Source organism: Pleurodeles waltl, chromosome 7 (assembly GCF_031143425.1).
Source record: "Pleurodeles waltl isolate 20211129_DDA chromosome 7, aPleWal1.hap1.20221129, whole genome shotgun sequence".
NCBI classification, from domain to species: domain Eukaryota; kingdom Metazoa; phylum Chordata; class Amphibia; order Caudata; family Salamandridae; genus Pleurodeles; species Pleurodeles waltl.
The window spans coordinates 722,672,571-722,695,699 of NC_090446.1; the positions used below are offsets into that span (position 1 = coordinate 722,672,571).

Consider the following 23,129-nt stretch of genomic DNA (forward strand, 5'->3'; position numbering starts at 1 on the left):
TGGAAATGAAGAGGAAAACTGAAAGCACTACAGTAAATTAGGAAAATAGAAAGCTTCATAAAAATAAGTTTGCCAAGATGACCACAGAGAAAAAAGAGGCCAAATGTAGACCAGCTATCACCCAATGACAAAAGTGTGCAAAAAAATTACTTTATCGTTTTTTGCAGTTTTATATAGCACAGTCAGGTGTGCCACACTTTTGTAACAAATTAAGAATGTTAGCAATTTAGTTCTTCATTAGAATAATGTGAGGAGTCAGGGGCCAAAGGTACAGACTCAGAAAACTGAGAGCGGGGAGGAGGGTACAGGGGCCACACGTTGAGCATGCTGGGTATGCGAGATGGGCAGCACAATGGACCATGGAGGACAGGAGAAAGGGGGGCAGTGGCAGTGAACCAACCATTCAGGACAAGCAATAAATGCTGTGGCAATATAACAGACCTATGACAGCAGAAGAAAGAGGCAGTGGCAATACAACCATACATGCCATAAACCCGATTCAGGCAGGAGACCTCTGATGTTTTTAAGCTCAAAGGGGTTTATTTTATCTGTCTCCTGCCTAAACTCTCATCTTTTACAATGTAAGTCAGTGGGGAAAATCATTTCCCCAGGTTTATTTTGTTGAAAATCTCGCTCCTACCAAGTTCAAAATGTTGACAAGCATGCTACATTGGATCACAGAAGCCAGAAGAAATGTGTTTGAGATATGAACTTGGATAACAGAGAGCATGAGGAAGATGTGCAGTGGCACCAAACAGACCTTTCAGGAAAGGCATCACGGGTTGCAGCAGCACAATACATCAAACAGGCCAAGCAGGATGGTAGTACAGCACAACAGACAATGGAAAGCAATAGGGAGGGGACAGGGACATGCACATGGACAACAGAGAGCCGAGGGGAAAGAAGCAAGGACAGCAAGCTGACCATACCGGACAGACAGGAAGGAGTTGCAGCATAACAGACCATGAAAGGCAGGAGGGAGTGTGCAGGGATTCAACAACAAACCAGACAAAGCAGGAGGGAGGGGGTAGGGGCCTGCACATGTAAAACTGAGGGTAGGAGGTCAGGGGGCAGGACAGGGACAGCTAGCTGACTATGGAGGTCAGGCGGGATCGGTATTAGAAGCCCAACACACCATGGAGGGCAACAGTGAGACTATTACGGCATACGGCATGGAGAAGTGTGGCTCAATGGTTAGAGCAGCAGACCCTGAAGCAGAGATCTGGATCAAGACCAGGGTTCAAGTCCCGCTTCGGCAGGTCTTGGGCTCAATTCCCCTTGACCAGATAATTCTCGCCTCGGTGCCTAATCTAATTCATGGGTCCCACTCTGCAACTCTGGGCAATAGCTTGCTTAATCTCCACAACGGCCCCAACAGCCCTTGGATGCCTGGCTTCACCCTGGGGGTGCTCAGGAGTGGGCGCCTCCCAGGGAAAAGCCAGGAGGGGTTCCATAGCGGTATGAGTACAGCGCCTTGAGACCCTAACGGGTGAGTAGTGTGCTATACAAGTGCTAATTTACATTTTTACACACAGACAATGGAGGGAAGGTGGAAGGTGGTCAGATGCTGCAAGATGACCACATAGGGCTGGTGGTAGAGGCTGTGGCAGCACAGAAGAGCATGCATGCAAACAGGGGGTTAGTGGCATCACAACTGCCATGGTGGGCAGGTGGGAGGGGGTAAGGGCATGCACAAAGGGCCATGGAGGACAGAAGGGATGGGTAGGAGCTAGACATAGACAACAGACGGTAGGAGAAAGGGCTTCAAAACAGACTGCGCAGGACAGACAGGAGGAGCAGTTGCAGCACAAAAGAGCATGCAAGGCAGAAAGGAGTGGCAGCAAAATGGACCATGTAAGACAGAAGGGAGAGGATAATAACATGGAACACAGACAGGAAAGGTGGAGGTGCCAGGGACAGGTTGCAGCCATCTGACCATGCTAGACAGGTGGGAGGGGCAGTGGCAGCTCAACAGAACACTCAGAGTAGTTAGGAGTGACTGTGGCAGGTCCATGAACCATGTTGGGCAAAAAGGAGGGGGCAGGGGTATGCACATGGAGGGCAGGTGTAAGAAGGATAGGGGCATCAAGCTAAGCACGTAGGCTAAGCAGGAGGGCAATGATGGGAAACAGAACTGGGCAATGATGGGCAGAAGGAGTGGGCATGGATATCAAGAAATGGAGGTCAGTGGCAGCCCATAGGACCATGCAGGACAGGAAGGAGGGGGCTGGTGCATGGACCCCGACAATAGGGGGAAGAGAGGGGGTAGATGGGGCAGGAAGCTAACTGTTCAGGGGAGGCAAGAAGGGCAGTAGCAGAACGGCCACACAGGACTGTAATGAGGGAGCAGGGGCATGAACCTGGACAATACTGTAGATGGCAAAGGAGGAAGGGGGACAGGAGCTGCAATCTCGAGGTGGGTAGCAGAATGCCAGTCCTGGCCCTGCGTTGAACCCAACCCCACTGTGCATTACAAAGAACATTTTGCTTAACATTAAAAAAAAACAAAAAAACTAGAAATTCACTGAAAAAAAGAAAGGTTACAGGAACATTATAGTTCGGAAAAAGAATTTAAAAAAACTTAGGAATTCACAAAAAAAAAACAAAGGTAATAGGGATGTTATAGTTGAGCTCAGATTTCAGGTGCACTAAACCATAGAACTTCAGCTGTTATAGTTAGAGTTATTTCAAGTAACTATAACTCGTGCCCTAAGGTAACTGTAAGTCACGCCCTCGCCATGCACTGCTAATTGCTCCAGACATTACATCAGTCATTACATCTTCTATGACATCTTTGATAATATCACTGTAATAGCATTGGTAAAATTATTGATGAGAAAACTGTGCATGGCGACGGCGCGAGGTATAGTTACTTTAGGGCACAAGTTATACTTACTTACTAACTAACTATAATAGCTGGATTTCCATGGTTTTGTGCATGTAACATCTGAACCTAACTATAACGTCACTGTAAGCTTTGTTCTTTTAATGTGTATAAATAGATAGATAGATAGATACAGAGATAGATAGATTGATAGATAGATAGATAGATAGATTCCTATATCTTTGGCATAATTTGACAAATCTTCACTAATTTTTCTGAAAAAAAAAGTGTGCTGGTGAATCATAAAAATATTCGGGGTTATCTGTCAAGTGGGGGCTGAGAAAAAGGTGGGGTAAAAAAAGTTGCTCTTCCTTTTTTAATTCCCATAGGAACTTTAGACATGACTGCAGCCCGAACCACTGGACAGAATTACACCAAATTTGGCAGAATGCCAGCTTTAGGAACACAGTTTACTCTTTCACTTATTTGGTGTAAATCTGTTCAGGAGTTTTTTGAGATATTAAAGGAAATCCACATTTGTATATCTCTGGCTGTGATGACGTTTCAATTATTGACAGGTTTGTGCACGGAAACGCACAGCTCTTATTGTCTGCCAACACTTCAAACCAGAAAGTTTTGGCAGTCATTTTGAGACTCAGCTTCAGCAGAGTCCCACTAAAAAATGTAAAAAAAAAAGAAAAAAAGAAAAAGGGCCTGGGTAGAGACACCCTGATCCTTAGCTCAGGTAGTAGGGTCCTAGAGGAACCACCACAGAGATAAAAAGCATTTTTGAAACTTTTGTACTGTGATTAGTGGCAGATCTGCGAATCTGAGGAATCAGCCGGGCGGGCGCCCTTCCCCTCTTCCTCTATAAAATAAAAATAATTATGGCACGTCCCTGGGGATGGGGTCCAAGGGCTGAGATCAGCCTGAGAGGGTGGTGCATGGCCCCTCCCCAAGAAAAATTAAATGTTTAGGCTGGACTTCGGGGGGTTGGACCCCTGAGGCTGAGATCAGCCTGAGGCCCTCCCAAAAATTAAATATTTAGTCTGGGCCCCAGGGAATGGGGTCCCCGGGCTGAGATAGCCGTGCGGTGTGGGGGTTGTGCAGTCCCCTCCCCCTAAAAAAAAATAAACTGCTAATTACCCCAGAAATACAGCACTCATGACAACTTTAGCAGTCAAATTATTCAATATATAAACTGTTCATGGCGGGGACGCGAGTTTTAGTTAGCTTAGGGCACGAGTTATAGTTACTTGAAAGAACTCTAGCTATAACTGCTGAATTTTGTATGGATTCGTATGAGTAAATTCAGAGCCTAACTATGACGTCCATGTAACTTTGTTTTTTTAAGTGAATTCCTAAGGTTTTTTCACTTCTATTTCCTAACTATAATGTCCCTGTAATCTTTGTTTTTTTCAATGAATATATACAATTCCCCGGGGACCTGGCCCACCCAGTGGCTTATAAAAAAACAAGTGTGGGATCCTGCGCTTGTTTTCTAAACATTTTTTTCCACAAATTCACAATGATGTTTCAATTTCACTGTAAAAATGCTTAAAAAATGCTTTTATGCTCTGGTGGGGCCCCTCTGGATCCCAGCACCAGAGCTAAGGGTTAGGGTGACTCTACCTTGGCCTATTGTTATTTCTTGTACACTTTTGTGTGGGACTCAACTCAAGCTGAGTCCCAAGATGGCTGCCAACACTTCCTGGTTGGAAGTGTTAACAGCCAATCAGAGCTGTGCATTTGCTGTTCATGAGCTCTTACTCTTCTCGAAGTTGGTGCAACCTTATTACACAAATTTGTTTTCCCTTTAATACCTAAAAAACTACGGAACAGATTTACATGAAATAAGCGAAATCACAATTTGCCTACCGAAAGCTAGCTTTCTGCAAATTTGGTGTAATTTTGTCCACTGGTTCAGGCTGTAACCTCGTTCAAAGGTCCTATGGGAATTAACATGGGAAACAAAACTTTTTTGACCCCCCCTCTTTCTCGGACCCCGCTTGACAGATCACCCCGAAACATTCTGTGTGCAACAAAAATCACCGGAGTATTTTTGGGGAATTTTTTGTGAAGATTTCTCAAATGTTACTACAGATATATGCAAGTTGAAAATGCTTTTTCCATGGTCCTCACTATAGGTACCTGCTGGCAACCGCCAGTATTTAAAATATATATATATATACATGTGTGCGGTGCATATATATGTATATATATATATATATGTATGTGTGAAAAAACAGGGCTGATTACAGAGTACCCCTAACTTTTTGCCCCCATTTTTCACTTTTTGCGGGTGTTTTCCTGACTCTGACGGTGCCCTGGGTACTGCTAACCTGTCCCAGGGCCTGTGTTGTGTGTAAAATGAGTATGTCATTTAGGCTAATTATAATTGGCTATGTCAACCTACCTATAAGTCCCTAATATATGGTCTGGAATGTAGGTTTAGGAACCCCGGCATAGGAGGTGCCCTCATAGGTGCACTGCTAAGGTGCCCAGTGTAATTTTAAAGGCAGGCCTGCCTTGCTGGCTGCTTTTAAATGAAAGCTATATGTAAATTCGACTTTTGGAATTAAAAGTACTTCCAAAGTCTTAAACTACCTTATTTTTACACATAAGTAACCCCTAAGGTGTGCCCTATGTGCCCCTGGGGTTGGACGTCATGTAAATATAAGCAGGGACCTTATAAAAATAGTTTTATAAGCCCTGGTGCGGTAAAATAGCCACATTAGTTTTCCCCTCACTGTAGTGAATGGCCTCTATACGCTAAAACAGGGAGACTTCATTTTAATTAACAAAGACCCCTTACGTGTCAGATTCCTCAAGTTTGGTTCAAATTAATTGTTATAATAGATCCCACAACAACTTACAATTGTCAGATTTATTATACCTAGTTCAGGCAAAGAGTTTTAAACTCTACCTGAAAAGTTGTCAACTTCAGCCCTATAGTGCCCTTCTCTGATTGGCCAGCCTCTGCCAGCCTGGCCGGGCTGCCTTGATGAGGTGTGAAGTGGCCTGGGATGAACACAAAGGATGGGCCTGAGGGAGGGGAATTACCTCAGCAGATAAGTAAGCAGGAGGGGGGAGGCTGCCATACTGGTCTTCAAAGGCAGGGAAGGACTTTTGGAGCAACCCAGCACCTCCCTCACACCCTGCAACCCCAGACAATTAGGAGCCCTCTTGATTAGATTAGGAGAGGGCAGGAGAGGGACGTATTTAGGATTTATAGCTACACCAGTAGGTGGGCTCAGCCAGATGTAACCTCCAAAAATCAGTATCAGCCATGATGGATTTTGAAGAATGTTGCTCCCTGGGATTGATTTCTGCCACACTTCCCAGAAAGTGGTCATCACAGGAGGAAAGACCCAGGATCTGATTGGAGAACTAGGAACAATGATAAATATGGCAGAGCTGCACCCACACCTCAGATTCCTACCAGATCCCTACAAGGAAGAACATCAGAAGAAGGACTGTCATTCTGGACTCCTGACCTGCACCTGAGCACTACACTCTGAAGGACTGCACCAGCTGCACTTGGGCTTCATCACAAGAAGGACTTTGCCTGGCTTCAACTGGTTCAAGAAGGGACTCCCTCTTTGCTACAGGGGAAACATTGCTAACCAGAGTCCCCTGTCTCAGAACCTAAGAGAGGGGACCACTGTCCCCAGCTGACCACTGTCCAGTGCCAATTTGGATTTTGGGCCAGGTGTATTCTGGGAGTGGTAGTCCGCACTCTCAAGGAGAAAATCAGAGCATCGGGAACCTTGGGTGCACTGTGGACTGCAAAGAACATTAAAAGACCGTTCTTGAAGAAGATGCAGAAGTTTGGAGAAGATTTTAGAACTTTTTGGAAAAAGCTCCATAGAGGGACCGAACCATTGTGGCAATTCTAGCTGGCTTGCCTCAGCCGCGACCCGGCCTGACTTGCACATTCTTCCCGCTAAAGAAAATCTCTGAAAAAGTGACTAAGACTGAACGCAGAAAGTTGAGCGAGACCTCCCAAGCAGTGTATACGAAGAGGGCTCCAGGGTCGTCGGATCAAGATTCAGGTTCGGCCCGGTAGAAGGATTTTCATCTCGAAAAATCGCCTAAGTCCAAACATAGAAATCTTCACCGAGGTCTCTCACAATGCATATCCGAGGAAGGGCTCCAGGGAGATTGGATCGTCCAGCTGAAGAAAACGACTAAGTCCAAAAGTAAAGTTTTGACCGAGGCCTCCCGCTTGCTGTAGCCAAGCAGGGCTCCATCCCGGTGTGCTTTAAACTTTGACTTTGCCCCGGTCGAGGTGTGACCAAATGATCAGATTGGCACTTTTTGTCTCTAGGCATTAAAAAACACAAATTCTTTAAAAATTCATATCTCCGGTTTCCCCTTATCCGATTTTAATTGTTTTGGTGTCATTTTAAAGATAAAAATATAGTCTATCTTTATAAATTGGTGTTGGATTTTTATTGTGTTTTGTCTTTACTTATTTACTGTTTTGTGACTTTTAAATGCTTTACACACTTGTCTCCTGAGTTAAGTCTTGTCGCTCGTTGCCATGTTACCAAGGGTTTCATTTATTGAGACCTAACTGGACCTATGTGGAGGTTAGTGGCCTATTGCTAAGTGTAGGTACTTACCTGCCCTTACCAATAATCCACTTTCCAATAGGATAAATATATATATATATATGTGTGTGTGTGTGTTTATATATATATATAAATAAATATATGTATATATAAATATATCTATATACCTATATCTATAATCAAAGTCCACAATCAACCATCACCGACGTGCTTCGACCTCCAAGGTCTTGAACCCAGACGACGAGTGCATTTTCTATTACTATCCCATCACAAGCCTTTTTGTAGCATTATGGGATATATAGTTTAAAAGCCATAAAAAATAAAAAAAGTGGTATAAAACCAGTCCCCGAGTGTACACCATTTTTTCTGATAAACAGCACAGTTCCAACATATTGAAAGGGTTGGCATTACATTATAAACAACTATAGCATATCTCATAATTTCAAAACATTGATGTTGTTAAACATGACATGTTAAGATTCTCTTCCTTATTTCCTATCTTCTCAATTTAGGGGCTCCTTCATACTAAACATATGTGAATTACTGTCCTCATAAGTGAGTAGAGTGGGGGGCTACTGGAAAGCATGTGTTGTAATGCTATCTGTATTTAACCACCGGCTCCATCTTGACCACTGACTACATTTTTTGCTTAGCTTAGCTTCAGATGTCATCACATCGGTGGCATAGGTATGTGTTTTTGCTTCTTCTCACCTGCACTGGATTGCACTGTGCAGGAGCATAACATGAGGAATGGGGACATAGACATGATAAGCGAGCCTCAGCCTGGGAATGGTTTCAATGTTTTGACTACAGAAAAGTACTGCTCCTTTGCATCTGGAATGCGCATTGGGGCAGGGCCCATTCCTTTGCATGTTTTCGATGCAGACCAAGTACAGCCAGCGCTTGAATTTCATAACTTACGCAAAGGGAGGTGGAGGTTGCCAGACCCTTCCTCTTGGGTTTATTTAAGGTATGTAAGGTGGGGAAGCTTGGCGCTGAGGTAGAGGGAACTAATTGTGGGGGTGGACACTGCCCAGAACAAAATCCCATCAGGGAAGGTTTCTCCTGTCTCAGCTGTCCAGTGTTCCACAGCTTGACATTGGCACCAGGATGATGTTGTTGCATTAGATCCACATGGTGATGTATTGTTATTCTTAATTATCTAGCTTCACTGTGTATATATATATATATATATATATATAAATAAAAAAATATATATATATATATTATACATGTATGCATATATATATATAATATATTTGCTGCATACATATTCATTGCTGATGTTCATGATGCAGTTGTTTGACTCTGTAGCTTCTGCGGTGGCACTGGATGAGGGAGATGCAAGGAAGTTATGTACCCATGGCACTGACCCCATAATACAAGAGCAGTTTAGAAGCCAGGGAATCAAGGAGCGACTAACTTGTTGCAGTTGGCAGTTGTAGGATGTAGCCAGAAATATCATACTGAATCAGACTGGCCGCCAACTGATAAGCCTTGCTACACGTTGAGAGATGCTATGCAAAGAAATAAATTAAAAAGTATGAAAACTGCTATTCTCTTCGATGAGGCTCACAATTTGTTAGATGCTCCACTGATAGTTTTAGTATGAAACAAAATCATTTGGTTAGCTCCCCCAGCTTACAAGCAGGTAATAATGACTCTACTAATTAATCAGACAGGGTGGGCATTAAAAGATGTACCGGAGGCATTCACGAGTTAGCACAGCTTGGTGAATGGACAAAACCAGAGTGAGCCTCAAGGTCTGAGAGTTGCAAAAACAGAGTATCTATGAGAGATATGTTTATGGAGATCCTGAAGGACTGTGTCAACAAAGAGCAGATAGATGAGATAGAAACTAAGAGTCTGTGGGAACATGTACCAGCTGATAAATGTTATTTGCAAAAATGATCATACTTGTCTCTTTTACAGATCATACTACTAGGTGTCTTTGTGCTAGCTGTTCTACATGGTCTCCCTTTCGGCGTGTCCGAGTATTGTCAGGAGGGATCGAAAGCCCCCAGCTCTGAAGTGATTGACCAACTGCGCCAATCGAATTCTTTATTGCATTTAAATGACAACATCTGGACCCGTCTGACATGTAACATGTCTAACAGATCGGATTTCTGCATGATGAACATGAAAAAGTACTGTTGATGTGATTTCAACATGTTTGGTCGCCATACCGACTCCTGACAGCATTTTGCTGCAAATCTTTAATGCCACCAACAAAGATTAAACAGTGGAATAAAGTGATGTATTAACTCACTTTACTTCCTATAAGTATTGTAGTGACGGATGAAAAATCTGATAACCTGATATATGTGATTACTTGCAACATTACTATTGGTGATGTTTGCTACAACTTAACTTGCGACACTTACCAAATTGGAAAATGTGCTCAAATGCATCTTGAAACAACAACAGGGTATCCTCAAGAGATCCCGTGGGAACAAGTACTGTGTCAGCATAGAAATTATAAAACTTGTAAAAACATGAGTAATTGCATGTCTTTTCAACACATTGTGACTGCTGCTAGTCACATCTAGCACTTTAAACTACCAGTGGGGTGGTTGTTCTCTTGTGGAAATACCACCTATATGTCCATTTCTGTCAATATAACCGGAAGACTGTGTGCTTTTTCGAGGTTAGGACTTATGGCACTGAATTTGCGTCATTTTGTGTGATGCAAATTCGGTGCAAAACTAACTCCATATTTATATTTTGACTTTAAACCCGTCTAACGTCTAAATATTGGAGTTTGCACCATTTGTTTTAGATGCGTGAACCTACCTTGCGTCAATGAGATGCAAGGTAGGCGTTCCCATCTAAAAAATGGTGCTAACCCCATATCCCCATATTTATCCCCCATGCTAAAATGAAGCATGGGTGGGAGGAGGGGCTAAATAATGGTGCAAAGCTAGCATGGCACAGGGTGCAATGGCCATGCCCAATGGACACTGGTCCCCTGTGCTGGCCACTAGGGTGATGGGCATGACTTCTGTCTTTTCTAAGACAAGAGTCATGTGATATGGATTGTTTTGCATCAGAAAATGAAGCTAGGCTTGTTAGAGGCATTTTTTTTGCATCTAGCCAGCCTAACGTCATTTTTTGGTGCAAAACCACCTTCTCCCATGCTGTCACCCACACCCGGCTAACGTCATTTTTTTTTTACGCTTGCCCACCCTTTGCGCTGGCAAGCTGGTGCTAAACTTTTTGATATAAAACTGCATTAGTGCAGTTTTGCATCAAAAAGTATCAATATGCGCCATGATGTTTCTATTTCACTCTGTGGCACATCAGCGACTCACAAGAGAGGAAATTCAATTAAGTGAAGACTGTGACTCTTAAGTTCAGTTATTATCTAAATCAGAGTATGTAACCTTAAGTATTTCTGTAGTAGAAGTTCCAGGATTAGCTGTTTATAATATTCAGGTTATTAACAAGACACCATGTTTGATGATCAAGAATATTAATAATACATCCATCGCCTTGGCCGAGTTACTACTGGATATACGGGGCACTAGAAAAGTTGCATTGCAAAACATGTCAGCCATTAACTCCTTGCTCTTGAAGCATGATCATGGCTGCTCAGAATTTGAGGATATGTGTTGCTTTAATTTGTCAGACCACTCCACCTCTATTCAGTCCCTCATCGACACTTTGCGTGAATTGGTGAACGAAGTAAAACAAGATGTAGATAAAGTGTGGTGGGACTGGCTATTTAGCTGGTTGCCTGATTTTGGGCAATTACACACTATTCTAGGCACATCAGCGACTCACAAGAGAGGAAATTCAATTAAGTGAAGACTGTGACTCTGAAGTTCAGATATTATCTACGTCAGAGTATGTAATCTTAAGTATTTCTGTAGTAGGAGATCCAGGATTAGTTGTTTATAATACTCAGGTTATTAACAAGATACCATGTTTGATGATCAAGAATATTAATAATACATCCATCGTCTTGGCCGGATTACTACTGGATATACGAGGCACTAGAAAAGCTGCATTGCAAAACATGTCAGCCATTAACTCCTTGCTCTTGAAGCATGATCATGGCTGCTCAGAATTTGAGGATATGTGTTGCTTTAATTTGTCAGACCACTCCACCTCTATTCAGTCCCTCATCGACACTTTGCGTGAATTGGTGAACGAAGTAAAACAAGATGTAGATAAAGGGTGGTGGGACTGGCTATTTAGCTGGTTGCCTGATTTTGGGCAATTACACACTATTCTAGGCACATCAGCGACTCACAAGAGAGGAAATTCAATTAAGTGAAGACTGTGACTCTGAAGTTCAGATATTATCTACGTCAGAGTATGTAATCTTAAGTATTTCTGTAGTAGGAGATCCAGGATTAGTTGTTTATAATACTCAGGTTATTAACAAGATACCATGTTTGATGATCAAGAATATTAATAATACATCCATCGTCTTGGCCGGATTACTACTGGATATACGAGGCACTAGAAAAGCTGCATTGCAAAACTGGGCAGCCATTAACTACTTGCTCTTGAAGCATGATCATGGCTGCTCAGAATTTGAGGATATGTGTTGATTTAATTTGTCAGACCAGTCCACCTCTGTTCTGTCCCTCATTGACACTTTGCATGAATTGGTGAAGGGAGTAAAACAATATGTAGGTAAAGGGTGGTAGGACTGGTTATTTAGCTTGTTGCCTGATTTTGGGCAATTATATAATATTCTAGGTGGAGTACTTGTAGTGATTTGTATTATAATAATGTAATGTTGCTGTATGCCATGCATACCTAATCTACTCGAAATGTTTAGACCAAAAAGGGGTACTTTTATACCAGTATGTTATGAGAGTCACTGGCCAGAGGGTGGAGTGAGCCTCAGTCTGGGAATGGTTTCAATGTTTTGACTATGGAAAAGTATGGCTCCTCTGCCTCAGGAATGTGCATCGGGGAATGGCCCATTCCTTTACATCTTTTCGAAGCAGACCGAGTACAGCCAGCGCTTGGATTTCATAACTTACGCGTCCCATGGTGATGCATTTTGATTATTAATTATCTAGCTTTGCTGTGCACACATATATATTGTTGATGCGTTGTACTTTTTATGCCTGACATTGTTTAACTGCTGTGAGTATTTTAGCATTTATACGTGTTTTACTGCATTCAAGTTAAATGCTCATGTTCATATTTTCATGTACTTTATTTTGATATCTAGGAAGTGCCTTAATAAATGTATTACTTAAACTAGGAGTGCTGCATTCCTTGGCATTGTTTTCCTCTTAGTTTGAAGCAAAGCAGAACAGTTGGGTATAGCACCCAATTGTTGAAAGATATCACATTTAGTTCACATGACTCATGCCTTATGAACAGAGAAAGCAATCCAAATACTATTCCACATGTTAATCAATGTCATTTTCAATATAACCATTTTCTATGGGTCAATATGTTATACATTAGACTTCTCCAATTTCACAGATGACAGTACAATTCTTAATCCCCATTGATCCCATGCAGTGTCTTTGTTTTAACTCTAATGATAATTCTCAACCCCACTCCTCTAAATTGCAACATCCTATTTCCCCCCTCTCTCATGTTTCTTCACAGAGGCTATTCCATAATACCTCATGTGTAGCCAGTCAGCCCATTGTGGCACTACAAATGTCTTGCCATAGTAGAATTAAGATCTCCATTCTGTACCTCACTTATGTGTTCTTGTATCTGTTTTTTAACCCGTTCTGTGCCCAGGACGTAATGGTTACGTCCTGAGGCACAGTGCTGCTGTGCCCAGGACGTAACCATTACGTCCTGTGCACAGAGCCCAGAGGGAGCGCTCTCGCTCCCTCTGTGGGGTTCCCCCCCACCCCCCCAAGTCAGGGATGGAAGGGGAAGCCCTTCCCCTCCCACCCCCGACCCCCCCAACCCCCCCTGTGACGTCAGCGCGCGAGTGCGCGCTGATTAGTCACAGGGTCTCCCCCATCGCGCTGGAAGCAGAGCTTCCAGCGCGATTGAAAAAGAAATGCTTTTGCATTTCTTTTTCAATCCCATGGGGGAGGCCCCGAGAGGCTTCAAAGGGAAGGAAATGTATTTCCTTCCCTTTGAAGTCTCTCACAGGTTTCAAAAGCCGGATTGCTTGCAATCCGGCTTTTGAAACCCCACTAGACACCAGGGATTTTTTTTTTTCTTCTTGAAATTGGCAAAAAGGGAGCGACCCCTTGGGCAAGGGTCGCTCCCAGAGGGGCATTTTTTTAGGAAGGCCTTTTCTGCCCCCCCTGGGGGCAGATTGGCCTATTATTAGGCCGATCTGCCCCCAGGGGGGGCAGAAACCTCTAGGCACCAGGGACCATTTTTTTCTTTTTTTTTTTTTTTTGTGATGAATTCTTTTTTTTTAGGTGGGGAGCGATCCCTTAGGCAAGGGTCGCTCCCCTACGGGGCAATATATATTTAGGCCATTTCTGCCCCCCCTTGGGGGCAGATTGGCCTATTTTGATAAGGCCAATCTGCCCCCAAGGGGGGCAGAAACCATTAGACACCAGGGAGTTTTTTTTTGCGCGCGAATGTCACGCAACAAAGCGACCCCTTTGGCAAGGGTCGCTCCCAGGGGGGGCAATTTTTTGGGAAGGCCTTTTCTGCCCCCCCTGGGGGCAGATCGGCCTATTATTAGGCCGATCTGCCCCCAGGGGGGGAAGAAACCTCTAGGCGCCAGGGCAAATTTTGTTTTTGTGTTTTTTTTTTTTGTTCTTTTTTTTTTTTTAGAGATGGGGAGCGACCCATCAGGCAAGGGTCGCTCCCCTGGGGGGGCAAATTGTATTTAGACCATTTCTGCCCCCCTGGGGGCAGATTGGCCAATTTTAAGTCAATCTGCCCCAAAGGGGGCAGAAACCACTAGGCACCGGGGATTTGTTTTTTGGCGCCAATGTCACGCAGGGGGAGCGACCCCGTAGGCAAGGGTCGCTCCGGGGGGGGGGGTGGGTGTTGGGGGGGGCAAATTTATTTTAGGCCATTTCTGCCCCCCCGGGGGACAGATCGGCCTATTATTAGGCCGAACTGCCCCCGGGGGGGGGCAGAACACTCTAGGCGCCAGGGCAATTTTTTTTTTGTGTTTTTTTTTGTTGTTGTTTCTTTTTTTAGAGATGGGGAGCGAGCCATCAGGCAAGGGTCGCTCCCCTGGGGGGGCAAATTGTATTTAGACCATTTCTGCCCCCCTGGGGGCAGATTGGCCAATTTTAGGTCAATCTGCCCCCAAGGGGGCAGAAACCACTAGGCACCGGGGATTTGTTTTTTGGCGCCAATGTCACGCAGGGGGAGCGACCCCGTAGGCAAGGGTCGCTCCCGGGGGGGGGGGTGGGGGTTGGGGGGGCAAATTTATTTTAGGCCATTTCTGCCCCCCCGGGGGACAGATCGGCCTATTATTAGGCCAAACTGCCCCCGGGGGGGGGGGCAGAACACTCTAGGCGCCAGGGCAATTTTTTTTTTGTGTTTTTTTTTTTTGTTGTTTCTTTTTTTAGAGATGGGGAGCGACCCATCAGGCAAGGGTCGCTCCCCTGGGGGGGGCAAATTGTATTTAGACCATTTCTACCCCCCTGGGGGCAGATTGGCCAATTTAAGGTCAATCTGCCCCCAAGGGGGCAGAAACCACTAGGCACCGGGGATTTGTTTTTTGGCGCCAATGTCACGCAGGGGGAGCGACCCCGTAGGCAAGGGTCGCTCCCGGGGAGGGGGGTTGGGGGGGCAAATTTATTTTAGGCCATTTCTGCCCCCCTGGGGGACAGATCGGCCTATTATTAGGCCGAACTGCCCCTGGGGGGGGCAGAACACTCTAGGCGCCAGGGCAATTTTTTTTTTGTGTTTTTTTTTTGTTGTTGTTTCTTTTTTTAGAGATGGGGAGCGACCCATCAGGCAAGGGTCGCTCCCCTGGGGGGCAAATTGTATTTAGACCATTTCTGCCCCCCTGGGGGCAGATTGGAAAATTTTAGGTCAATCTGCCCCCAAGGGGGCAGAAACCACTAGGCACCGGGGATTTGTTTTTTGGGGCCAATGTCACGCAGGGGGAGCGACCCCGTAGGCAAGGGTCGCTCCCGGCGGGGGAGGGTGGGGGTTGGGGGGGCAAATTTATTTTAGGGCATTTCTGCCCCCCCCCCCCTGGGGCCGGCTGAGCTACAGGCCAAACACCACAGGTAGGCACCTTGCAAAAAACACCTCTGTTTTCTGTGAAAAAATATGTTGTGTCCACGTTGTGTTTTGGGCCATTTCCTTTTGTGGGCGCAAGGCCTACCCACAGAAGTGATGTACCATTTTTATCGAGAGACTTAGGGGAACGCTGGTTGGAAGGAAATTTGTGGCTCCTCTCAGATTCCAGAACTTTCTGTCACCGAAATGAGAGGAAAAAGTGTTTTTTGGGCCAAATTTGGAGGTTTGCAAAGGATTCTGGGTAACATAACCTGGTCAGAGCCCCGCAAGTCACCCCATCTTGGATTCCCCTGGGTTTCTAGTTTTCAAAAATGCACTGGTTTGCTAGGTTTCCTCAGGTGTCGGCTGAGCTACAGGCCAAAATCCACAGGTAGGCACTGCTTTTTATAAAAAAATGTGATGTGTCCACGTTGTGTTTTGGGCCCTTTCCTTTCGTGGGCGCTAGTCCTACCCACACAAGTGAGGTATCATTTTTATCGGGAGACTTGGGGGAACGCTGGGTAGAAGGAAATTTGTGGCTCCTCTCAGATTCCAGAACTTTCTGCCACAGAAATGTGAGTAACATGTGTATTTTTAGCCAAATTTTGAGGTTTGCAAAGGATTCTGGGTAACAGAACCTGGTCCGAGCCCCGCAAGTCACCCCTCGTTGGATTCCCCTAGGTCTCTAGTTTTCAGAAATGCACAGGTTTGGTAGTTTTCCCTAGGTGCCGGCTGAGCTAGAGGCCAAAATCTACAGGTAGGCACTTCGCAAAAAACACCTCTGTTTTTTTCCAACATTTAGGATGTGTCCACGTTGCGCTTTGGGGTGTTTCCTGTCGCCGGCGCTAGGCCGACCCACGCAATTGAGGTATAATTTTTATCGGGAGACTTGGGGGAACGCTGGGTGGAAGGAAATTTGTAGCTCCTCTCAGATTCCAGAACTTTCTGCCACAGAAATGTGAGGGACATGTGTTTTTTTAGCCAAATTTTGAGGTTTGCAAAGGATTCTGGGTAACAGAACCTGGTCCGAGACACACAAGTCACCCCTCCTTGGATTCCCCTAGGTCTCTAGTTTTCAGAAATGTACAGGTTTGGTAGGTTTCCCTATTTGGCGGCTGAGCTAGAGGCCAAAATCTCCAGGTAGTCACTTTGCTAAAAACAGCTCTGTTTTCTGTGATGTGTCCACGTTGTGTTTTGGGGCATATCCTGTCGCGGGCGCTAGGCCTACCCACACAAGTGAGGTATCATTTTTATCGGGAGACGTGGGGGAACGCTGGGTGGAAGGAAATTTGTGGCTCCTCTCAGATTCCAGAACTTTCTGCCACAGAAATGTGAGGAACATGTGTTTTTTTAGCCAAATTTTGAGGTTTGCAAAGGATTCTGGGTAACAGAACCTGGTCCGAGCCCCGCAAGTCACCCCTCCTTGGATTCCCCTAGGTCTCTAGTTTTCAGAAATGCACAGGTTTGGTAGGTTTCCCTAGGTGCCGGCTGAGCTAGAGGCCAAAATCTACAGGTAGGCACTTCGCAAAAAACACCTCTGTTTTTTTCCAACATTTAGGATGTGTCCACGTTGCGCTTTGGGGTGTTTCCTGTCGCCGGCGCTAGGCCTACCCACGCAAGTGAGGTATAATTTTTATCGGGAGACTTGGGGGAACGCTGGGTGGAAGGAAATTTGTAGTTCCTCTCAGATTCCAGAACTTTCTGCCACAGAAATGTGAGGGACATGTGTTTTTTTAGCCAAATTTTGAGGTTTGCAAAGGATTCTGGGTAACAGAACCTGGTCCGAGCCACACAAGTCACCCCTCCTTGGATTCCCCTAGGTCTCTAGTTTTCAGAAATGTACAGGTTTGGTAGGTTTCCCTATGTGGCGGCTGAGCTAGAGGCCAAAATCTCCAGGTAGTCACTTTGCTAAAAACAGCTCTGTTTTCTGTGATGTGTCCACGTTGTGTTTTGGGGCATATCCTGTCGCGGGCGCTAGGCCTACCCACACAAGTGAGGTATTATTTTTATCGGGAGACGTGGGGGAACGCTGGGTGGAAGGAAATTTGTGGGTCCTCTCAGATTCCAGAACTTTCTGCCACAGAAATGTGAGGAACATGTGTTTTTTTAGCCAAATTTTGAGGTTTGCAAAGGATTCTGGGTAACAGAACCTGGTCCGAGCCCCGCAAGTCACCCCTCCTTGGATTCCCCTAGGTCTCTAGTTTTCAGAAATGCACAGGTTTGGTATGTTTCCCTAGGTGCCGGCTGAGCTAGAGGCCAAAATCTACAGGTAGGCACTTAGCAAAAAACACCTCTGTTTTTTTCCAAAATTTAGGATGTGTCCACGTTGCGCTTTGGGGTGTTTCCTGTCGCCGGCGCTAGGCCTACCCACGCAAGTGAGGTATCATTGTTATCGGGAGACTTGGGGGAACGCTGGGTGGAAGGAAATTTGTAGCTCCTCTCAGATTCCAGAACTTTCTGCCACAGAAATGTGAGGGACATGTGTTTTTTTAGCCAAATTTTGAGGTTTGCAAAGGATTCTGGGTAATAGAACCTGGTCCGAGCCCCACAAGTCACCCCTCCTTGGATTCCCCTAGGTCTCTAGTTTTCAGAAATGTACAGGTTTGGTAGGTTTCCCTAGGTGGCGGCTGAGCTAGAGGCCAAAATCTCCAGGTAGTCACTTTGCTAAAACCAGCTCTGTTTTCTGTGATGTGTCCACGTTGTGTTTTGGGGCATATCCTGTCGCGGGCGCTAGGCCTACCCACACAAGTGAGGTATCATTTTGATCGGGAGACGTGGGGCAACGCTGGGTGGAAGGAAATTTGTGGCTCCTCTCAGATTCCAGAACTTTCTGCCACAGAAATGTGAGGAACATGTGTTTTTTTAGCCAAATTTTGAGGTTTGCAAAGGATTCTGGGTAACAGAACCTGGTCCGAGCCCCGCAAGTCACCCCTCCTTGGATTCCCCTAGGTCTCTAGTTTTCAGAAATGCACAGGTTTGGTAGGTTTCCCCAGGTGCCAGCTGAGCTAGAGGCCAAAATCTACAGGTAGTCACTTTGCTAAAAACAGCTCTGTTTTCTGTGATATGTCCACGTTGTGTTTTGGGGCATATCCTGACGCGGGCGCTAGGCCTACCCACACAAGTGAGGTATCATTTTTATCGGGAGACGTGGGGGAACGCTGGGTGGAAGGAAATTTGTGGCTCCTCTCAGATTCCAGAACTTTCTGCCACAGAAATGTGAGGAACATGTGTTTTTTTAGCCAAATTTTGAGATTTGCAAAGGATTCTGGGTAACAGAACCTGGTCCGAGCCCCGCAAGTCACCCCTCCTTGGATTCCCCTAGGTCTCTAGTTTTCAGAAATGCACAGGTTTGGTAGGTTTCCCTAGGTGGCGGCTGAGCTAGAGGCCAAAATCTACAGGTAGTCACTTTGCTAAAAACAGCTCTGTTTTCTGTGATATGTCCACGTTGTGTTTTGGGGCATATCCTGTCGCGGGCGCTAGGCCTACCCACACAAGTGAGGTATCATTTTTATCGGGAGACGTGGGGGAACGCTGGGTGGAAGGAAATTTGTGGCTCCTCTCAGATTCCAGAACTTTCTGCCACAGAAATGTGAGGAACATGTGTTTTTTTAGCCAAATTTTGAGATTTGCAAAGGATTCTGGGTAACAGAACCTGGTCCGAGCCCCGCAAGTCACCCCTCCTTGGATTCTCCTAGGTCTCTAGTTTTCAGAAATGCACAGGTTTGGTAGGTTTCCCTAGGTGGCGGCTGAGCTAGAGGCCAAAATCTACAGGTAGTCACTTTGCTAAAAACAGCTCTGTTTTCTGTGATATGTCCACGTTGTGTTTTGGGGCATATCCTGTCGCGGGCACTAGGCCTACCCACACAAGTGAGGTATCATTTTTATCGGGAGATGTGGGGGAACGCTGGGTGGAAGGAAATTTGTGGCTCCTCTCAGATTCCAGAACTTTCTGCCACAGAAATGTGAGGAACATGTGTTTTTTTAGCCAAATTTTGAGGTTTGCAAAGGATTCTGGGTAACAGAACCTGGTCCGAGCCCCGCAAGTCACCCCTCCTTGGATTCCCCTAGGTCTCTAGTTTTCAGAAATGCACAGGTTTGGTAGGTTTCCCTAGGTGGCGGCTGAGCTAGAGGCCAAAATCTACAGGTAGTCACTTTGCTAAAAACAGCTCTGTTTTCTGTGATATGTCCACGTTGTGTTTGGGGGCATATCCTGTCCCGGGCGCTAGGCCTACCCACACAAGTGAGGTATCATTTTTATCGGGAGACGTGGGGGAACGCTGGGTGAAAGGAAATTTGTGGCTCCTCTCAGATTCCAGAACTTTCTGCCACAGAAATGTGAGGAACATGTGTTTTTTTAGCCAAATTTTGAGGTTTGCAAAGGATTCTGGGTAACAGAACCTGGTCCGAGCCCCGCAAGTCACCCCTCCTTGGATTCCCCTAGGTCTCTAGTTCTCAGAAATGGACAGGTTTGGTAGGTTTCCCTAGGTGGCGGCTGAGCTAGAGGCCAAAATCTACAGGTAGTCACTTTGCTAAAAACAGCTCTGTTTTCTGTGATATGTCCACGTTGTGTTTTGGGGCATATCCTGTCGCGGGCGCTAGGCCTACCCACACAAGTGAGGTATCATTTTTATCGGGAGACGTGGGGGAACGCTTGGTGGAAGGAAATTTGTGGCTCCTCTCAGATTCCAGAACTTTCTGCCACAGAAATGTGAGGAACATGTGTTTTTTTAGCCAAATTTTGAGGTTTGCAAAGGATTCTGGGTAACAGAACCTGGTCCGAGCCACACAAGTCACCCCTCCTTGGATTCCCCTAGGTCTCTAGTTTTCAGAAATGCACAGGTTTGGTAGGTTTCCCTAGGTGGCGGCTGAGCTAGAGGCCAAAATCTACAGGTAGTCACTTTGCTAAAAACAGCTCTGTTTTCTGTGATATGTCCACGTTGTGTTTTGGGGCATATCCTGTCGCGGGCGCTAGGCCTACCCACACAAGTGAGGTATCATTTTTATCGGGAGACGTGGGGGAACGCTGGGTGGAAGGAAATTTGTGGCTCCTCTCAGATTCCAGAACTTTCTGCCACAGAAATGTGAGGAACATGTGTTTTTTTAGCCAAATTTTGAGGTTTGCAAAGGATTCTGGGTAACAGAACCTGGTCCGAGCCCCGCAAGTCACCCCTCCTTGGATTCCCCTAGGTCTCTAGTTCTCAGAAATGGACAGGTTTGGTAGGTTTCCCTAGGTGGCGGCTGAGCTAGAGGCCAAAATCTACAGGTAGTCACTTTGCTAAAAACAGCTCTGTTTTCTGTGATATGTCCACGTTGTGTTTTGGGGCATATCCTGTCGCGGGCGCTAGGCCTACCCACACAAGTGAGGTATCATTTTTATCGGGAGACGTGGGGGAACGCTTGGTGGAAGGAAATTTGTGGCTCCTCTCAGATTCCAGAACTTTCTGCCACAGAAATGTGAGGAACATGTGTTTTTTTAGCCAAATTTTGAGGTTTGCAAAGGATTCTGGGTAACAGAACCTGGTCCGAGCCACACAAGTCACCCCTCCTTGGATTCCCCTAGGTCTCTAGTTTTCAGAAATGCACAGGTTTGGTAGGTTTCCCTAGGTGGCGGCTGAGCTAGAGGCCAAAATCTACAGGTAGTCACTTTGCTAAAAACAGCTCTGTTTTCTGTGATATGTCCACGTTGTGTTTTGGGGCATATCCTGTCGCGGGCGCTAGGCCTACCCACACAAGTGAGGTATCATTTTTATCGGGAGACGTGGGGGAACGCTGGGTGGAAGGAAATTTGTGGCTCCTCTCAGATTCCAGAACTTTCTGCCACAGAAATGTGAGGAACATGTGTTTTTTTAGCCAAATTTTGAGGTTTGCAAAGGATTCTGGGTAACAGAACCTGGTCCGAGCCCCGCAAGTCACCCCTCCTTGGATTCCCCTAGGTCTCTAGTTTTCAGAAATGCACAGGTTTGGTAGGTTTTCCTAGGTGGCGGCTGAGCTAGAGGCCAAAATCTACAGGTAGTCACTTTGCTAAAAACAGCTCTGTTTTCTGTGATATGTCCACGTTGTGTTTTGGGGCATATCCTGTCGCGGGCGCTAGGCCTACCCACACAAGTGAGGTATCATTTTTATCGGGAGACGTAGGGGAACGCTGGGTGGAAGGAAATTTGTGGCTCCTCTCAGATTCCAGAACTTTCTGCCACAGAAATGTGAGGAACATGTGTTTTTTTAGCCAAATTTTGAGGTTTGCAAAGGATTCTGGGTAACAGAACCTGGTCCGAGCCACACAAGTCACCCCTCCTTGGATTCCCCTAGGTCTCTAGTTTTCAGAAATGCACAGGTTTGGTAGGTTTCCCTAGGTGGCGGCTGAGCTAGAGGCCAAAATCTACAGGTAGTCACTTTGCTAAAAACAGCTCTGTTTTCTGTGATGTGTCCACGTTGTGTTTTGGGGCATATCCTGTCGCGGGCGCTAGGCCTACCCACACAAGTGAGGTATCATTTTTATCGGGAGACTTGGGGGAACGCTGGGTGGAAGGAAATTTGTGGCTCCTCTCAGATTCCAGAACTTTCTGCCACAGAAATGTGAGGAACATGTGTTTTTTTAGCCAAATTTTGAGGTTTGCAAAGGATTCTGGGTAACAGAACCTGGTCCGAGCCACACAAGTCACCCCTCCTTGGATTCCCCTAGGTCTCTAGTTTTCAGAAATGCACAGGTTTGGTAGGTTTCCCTAGGTGGCGGCTGAGCTAGAGGCCAAAATCTACAGGTAGTCACTTTGCTAAAAACAGCTCTGTTTTCTGTGATGTGTCCACGTTGTGTTTTGGGGCATATCCTGTCGCGGGTGCTAGGCCTACCCACACAAGTGAGGTACCATTTTTATCGGGAGACTTGGGGGAACATAGATTAGCAAAACAAGTACTATTGCCCCTTGTCTTTCTCTACATTTTTTCCTTCCAAATATAGGAGTGTGTGTAAAAAAGACATCTATTTGAGAAATTCCCTGTAATTCACGTGCTACTATGGTCACCCCGGAATTCAGAGATGTGCAAATAACCACTGCTCCTCAACACCTTATCTTGTGCCCTTTTTGGAAATGCAAAGGTTTTCTTGATAGCAATTTTTTACTCCTTATATTTCAGCAAATGAATTTCTGTATACCCGGTATAGAATGAAAACGCACTGCAGGGTGCAGCTCATTTATTGGCTCTGGGTTCCTCGGGTTCTTGATGAACCTACAAACCCTATATATACCCGCAACCAGAGGAGTCCAGCAGACGTAACGGTATATTGCTTTCGATAATCTGACATTGCAGGGAAAAGTTACAGAGTAAAACGTAGAGAAAAATTGATGGTTTTTTCACCTCAATTTCAATATTTTCCTTTTTCAGCTGTTATTTTCTGTAGGAAACCCTTGTAGGATCTACACAAATGACCCCTTGCTGAATTCAGAATTTTGTCTACTTTTCAGAAATGTTTAGGTTTCTGGGATCCAGCATTGGTTTCATGACCATTCCTGTCACTGACTGGAAGGAGGCTGAAAGCACAAAAAATTGCACAAATGGGGTATGCCCCAGTAAAATGCCAAAATTGTGTT

General features: G+C 45.5%; 1 protein-coding gene across 2 annotated transcripts in view; it reads right to left on the reverse strand.

The window, feature by feature from the left end:
• The window catches only part of FSTL4 (follistatin like 4), a 2,214,882-nt gene that overhangs the window by 1,291,901 nt on the left and 899,852 nt on the right, over nt 1-23,129 (reverse strand). The window lies entirely within an intron of this gene.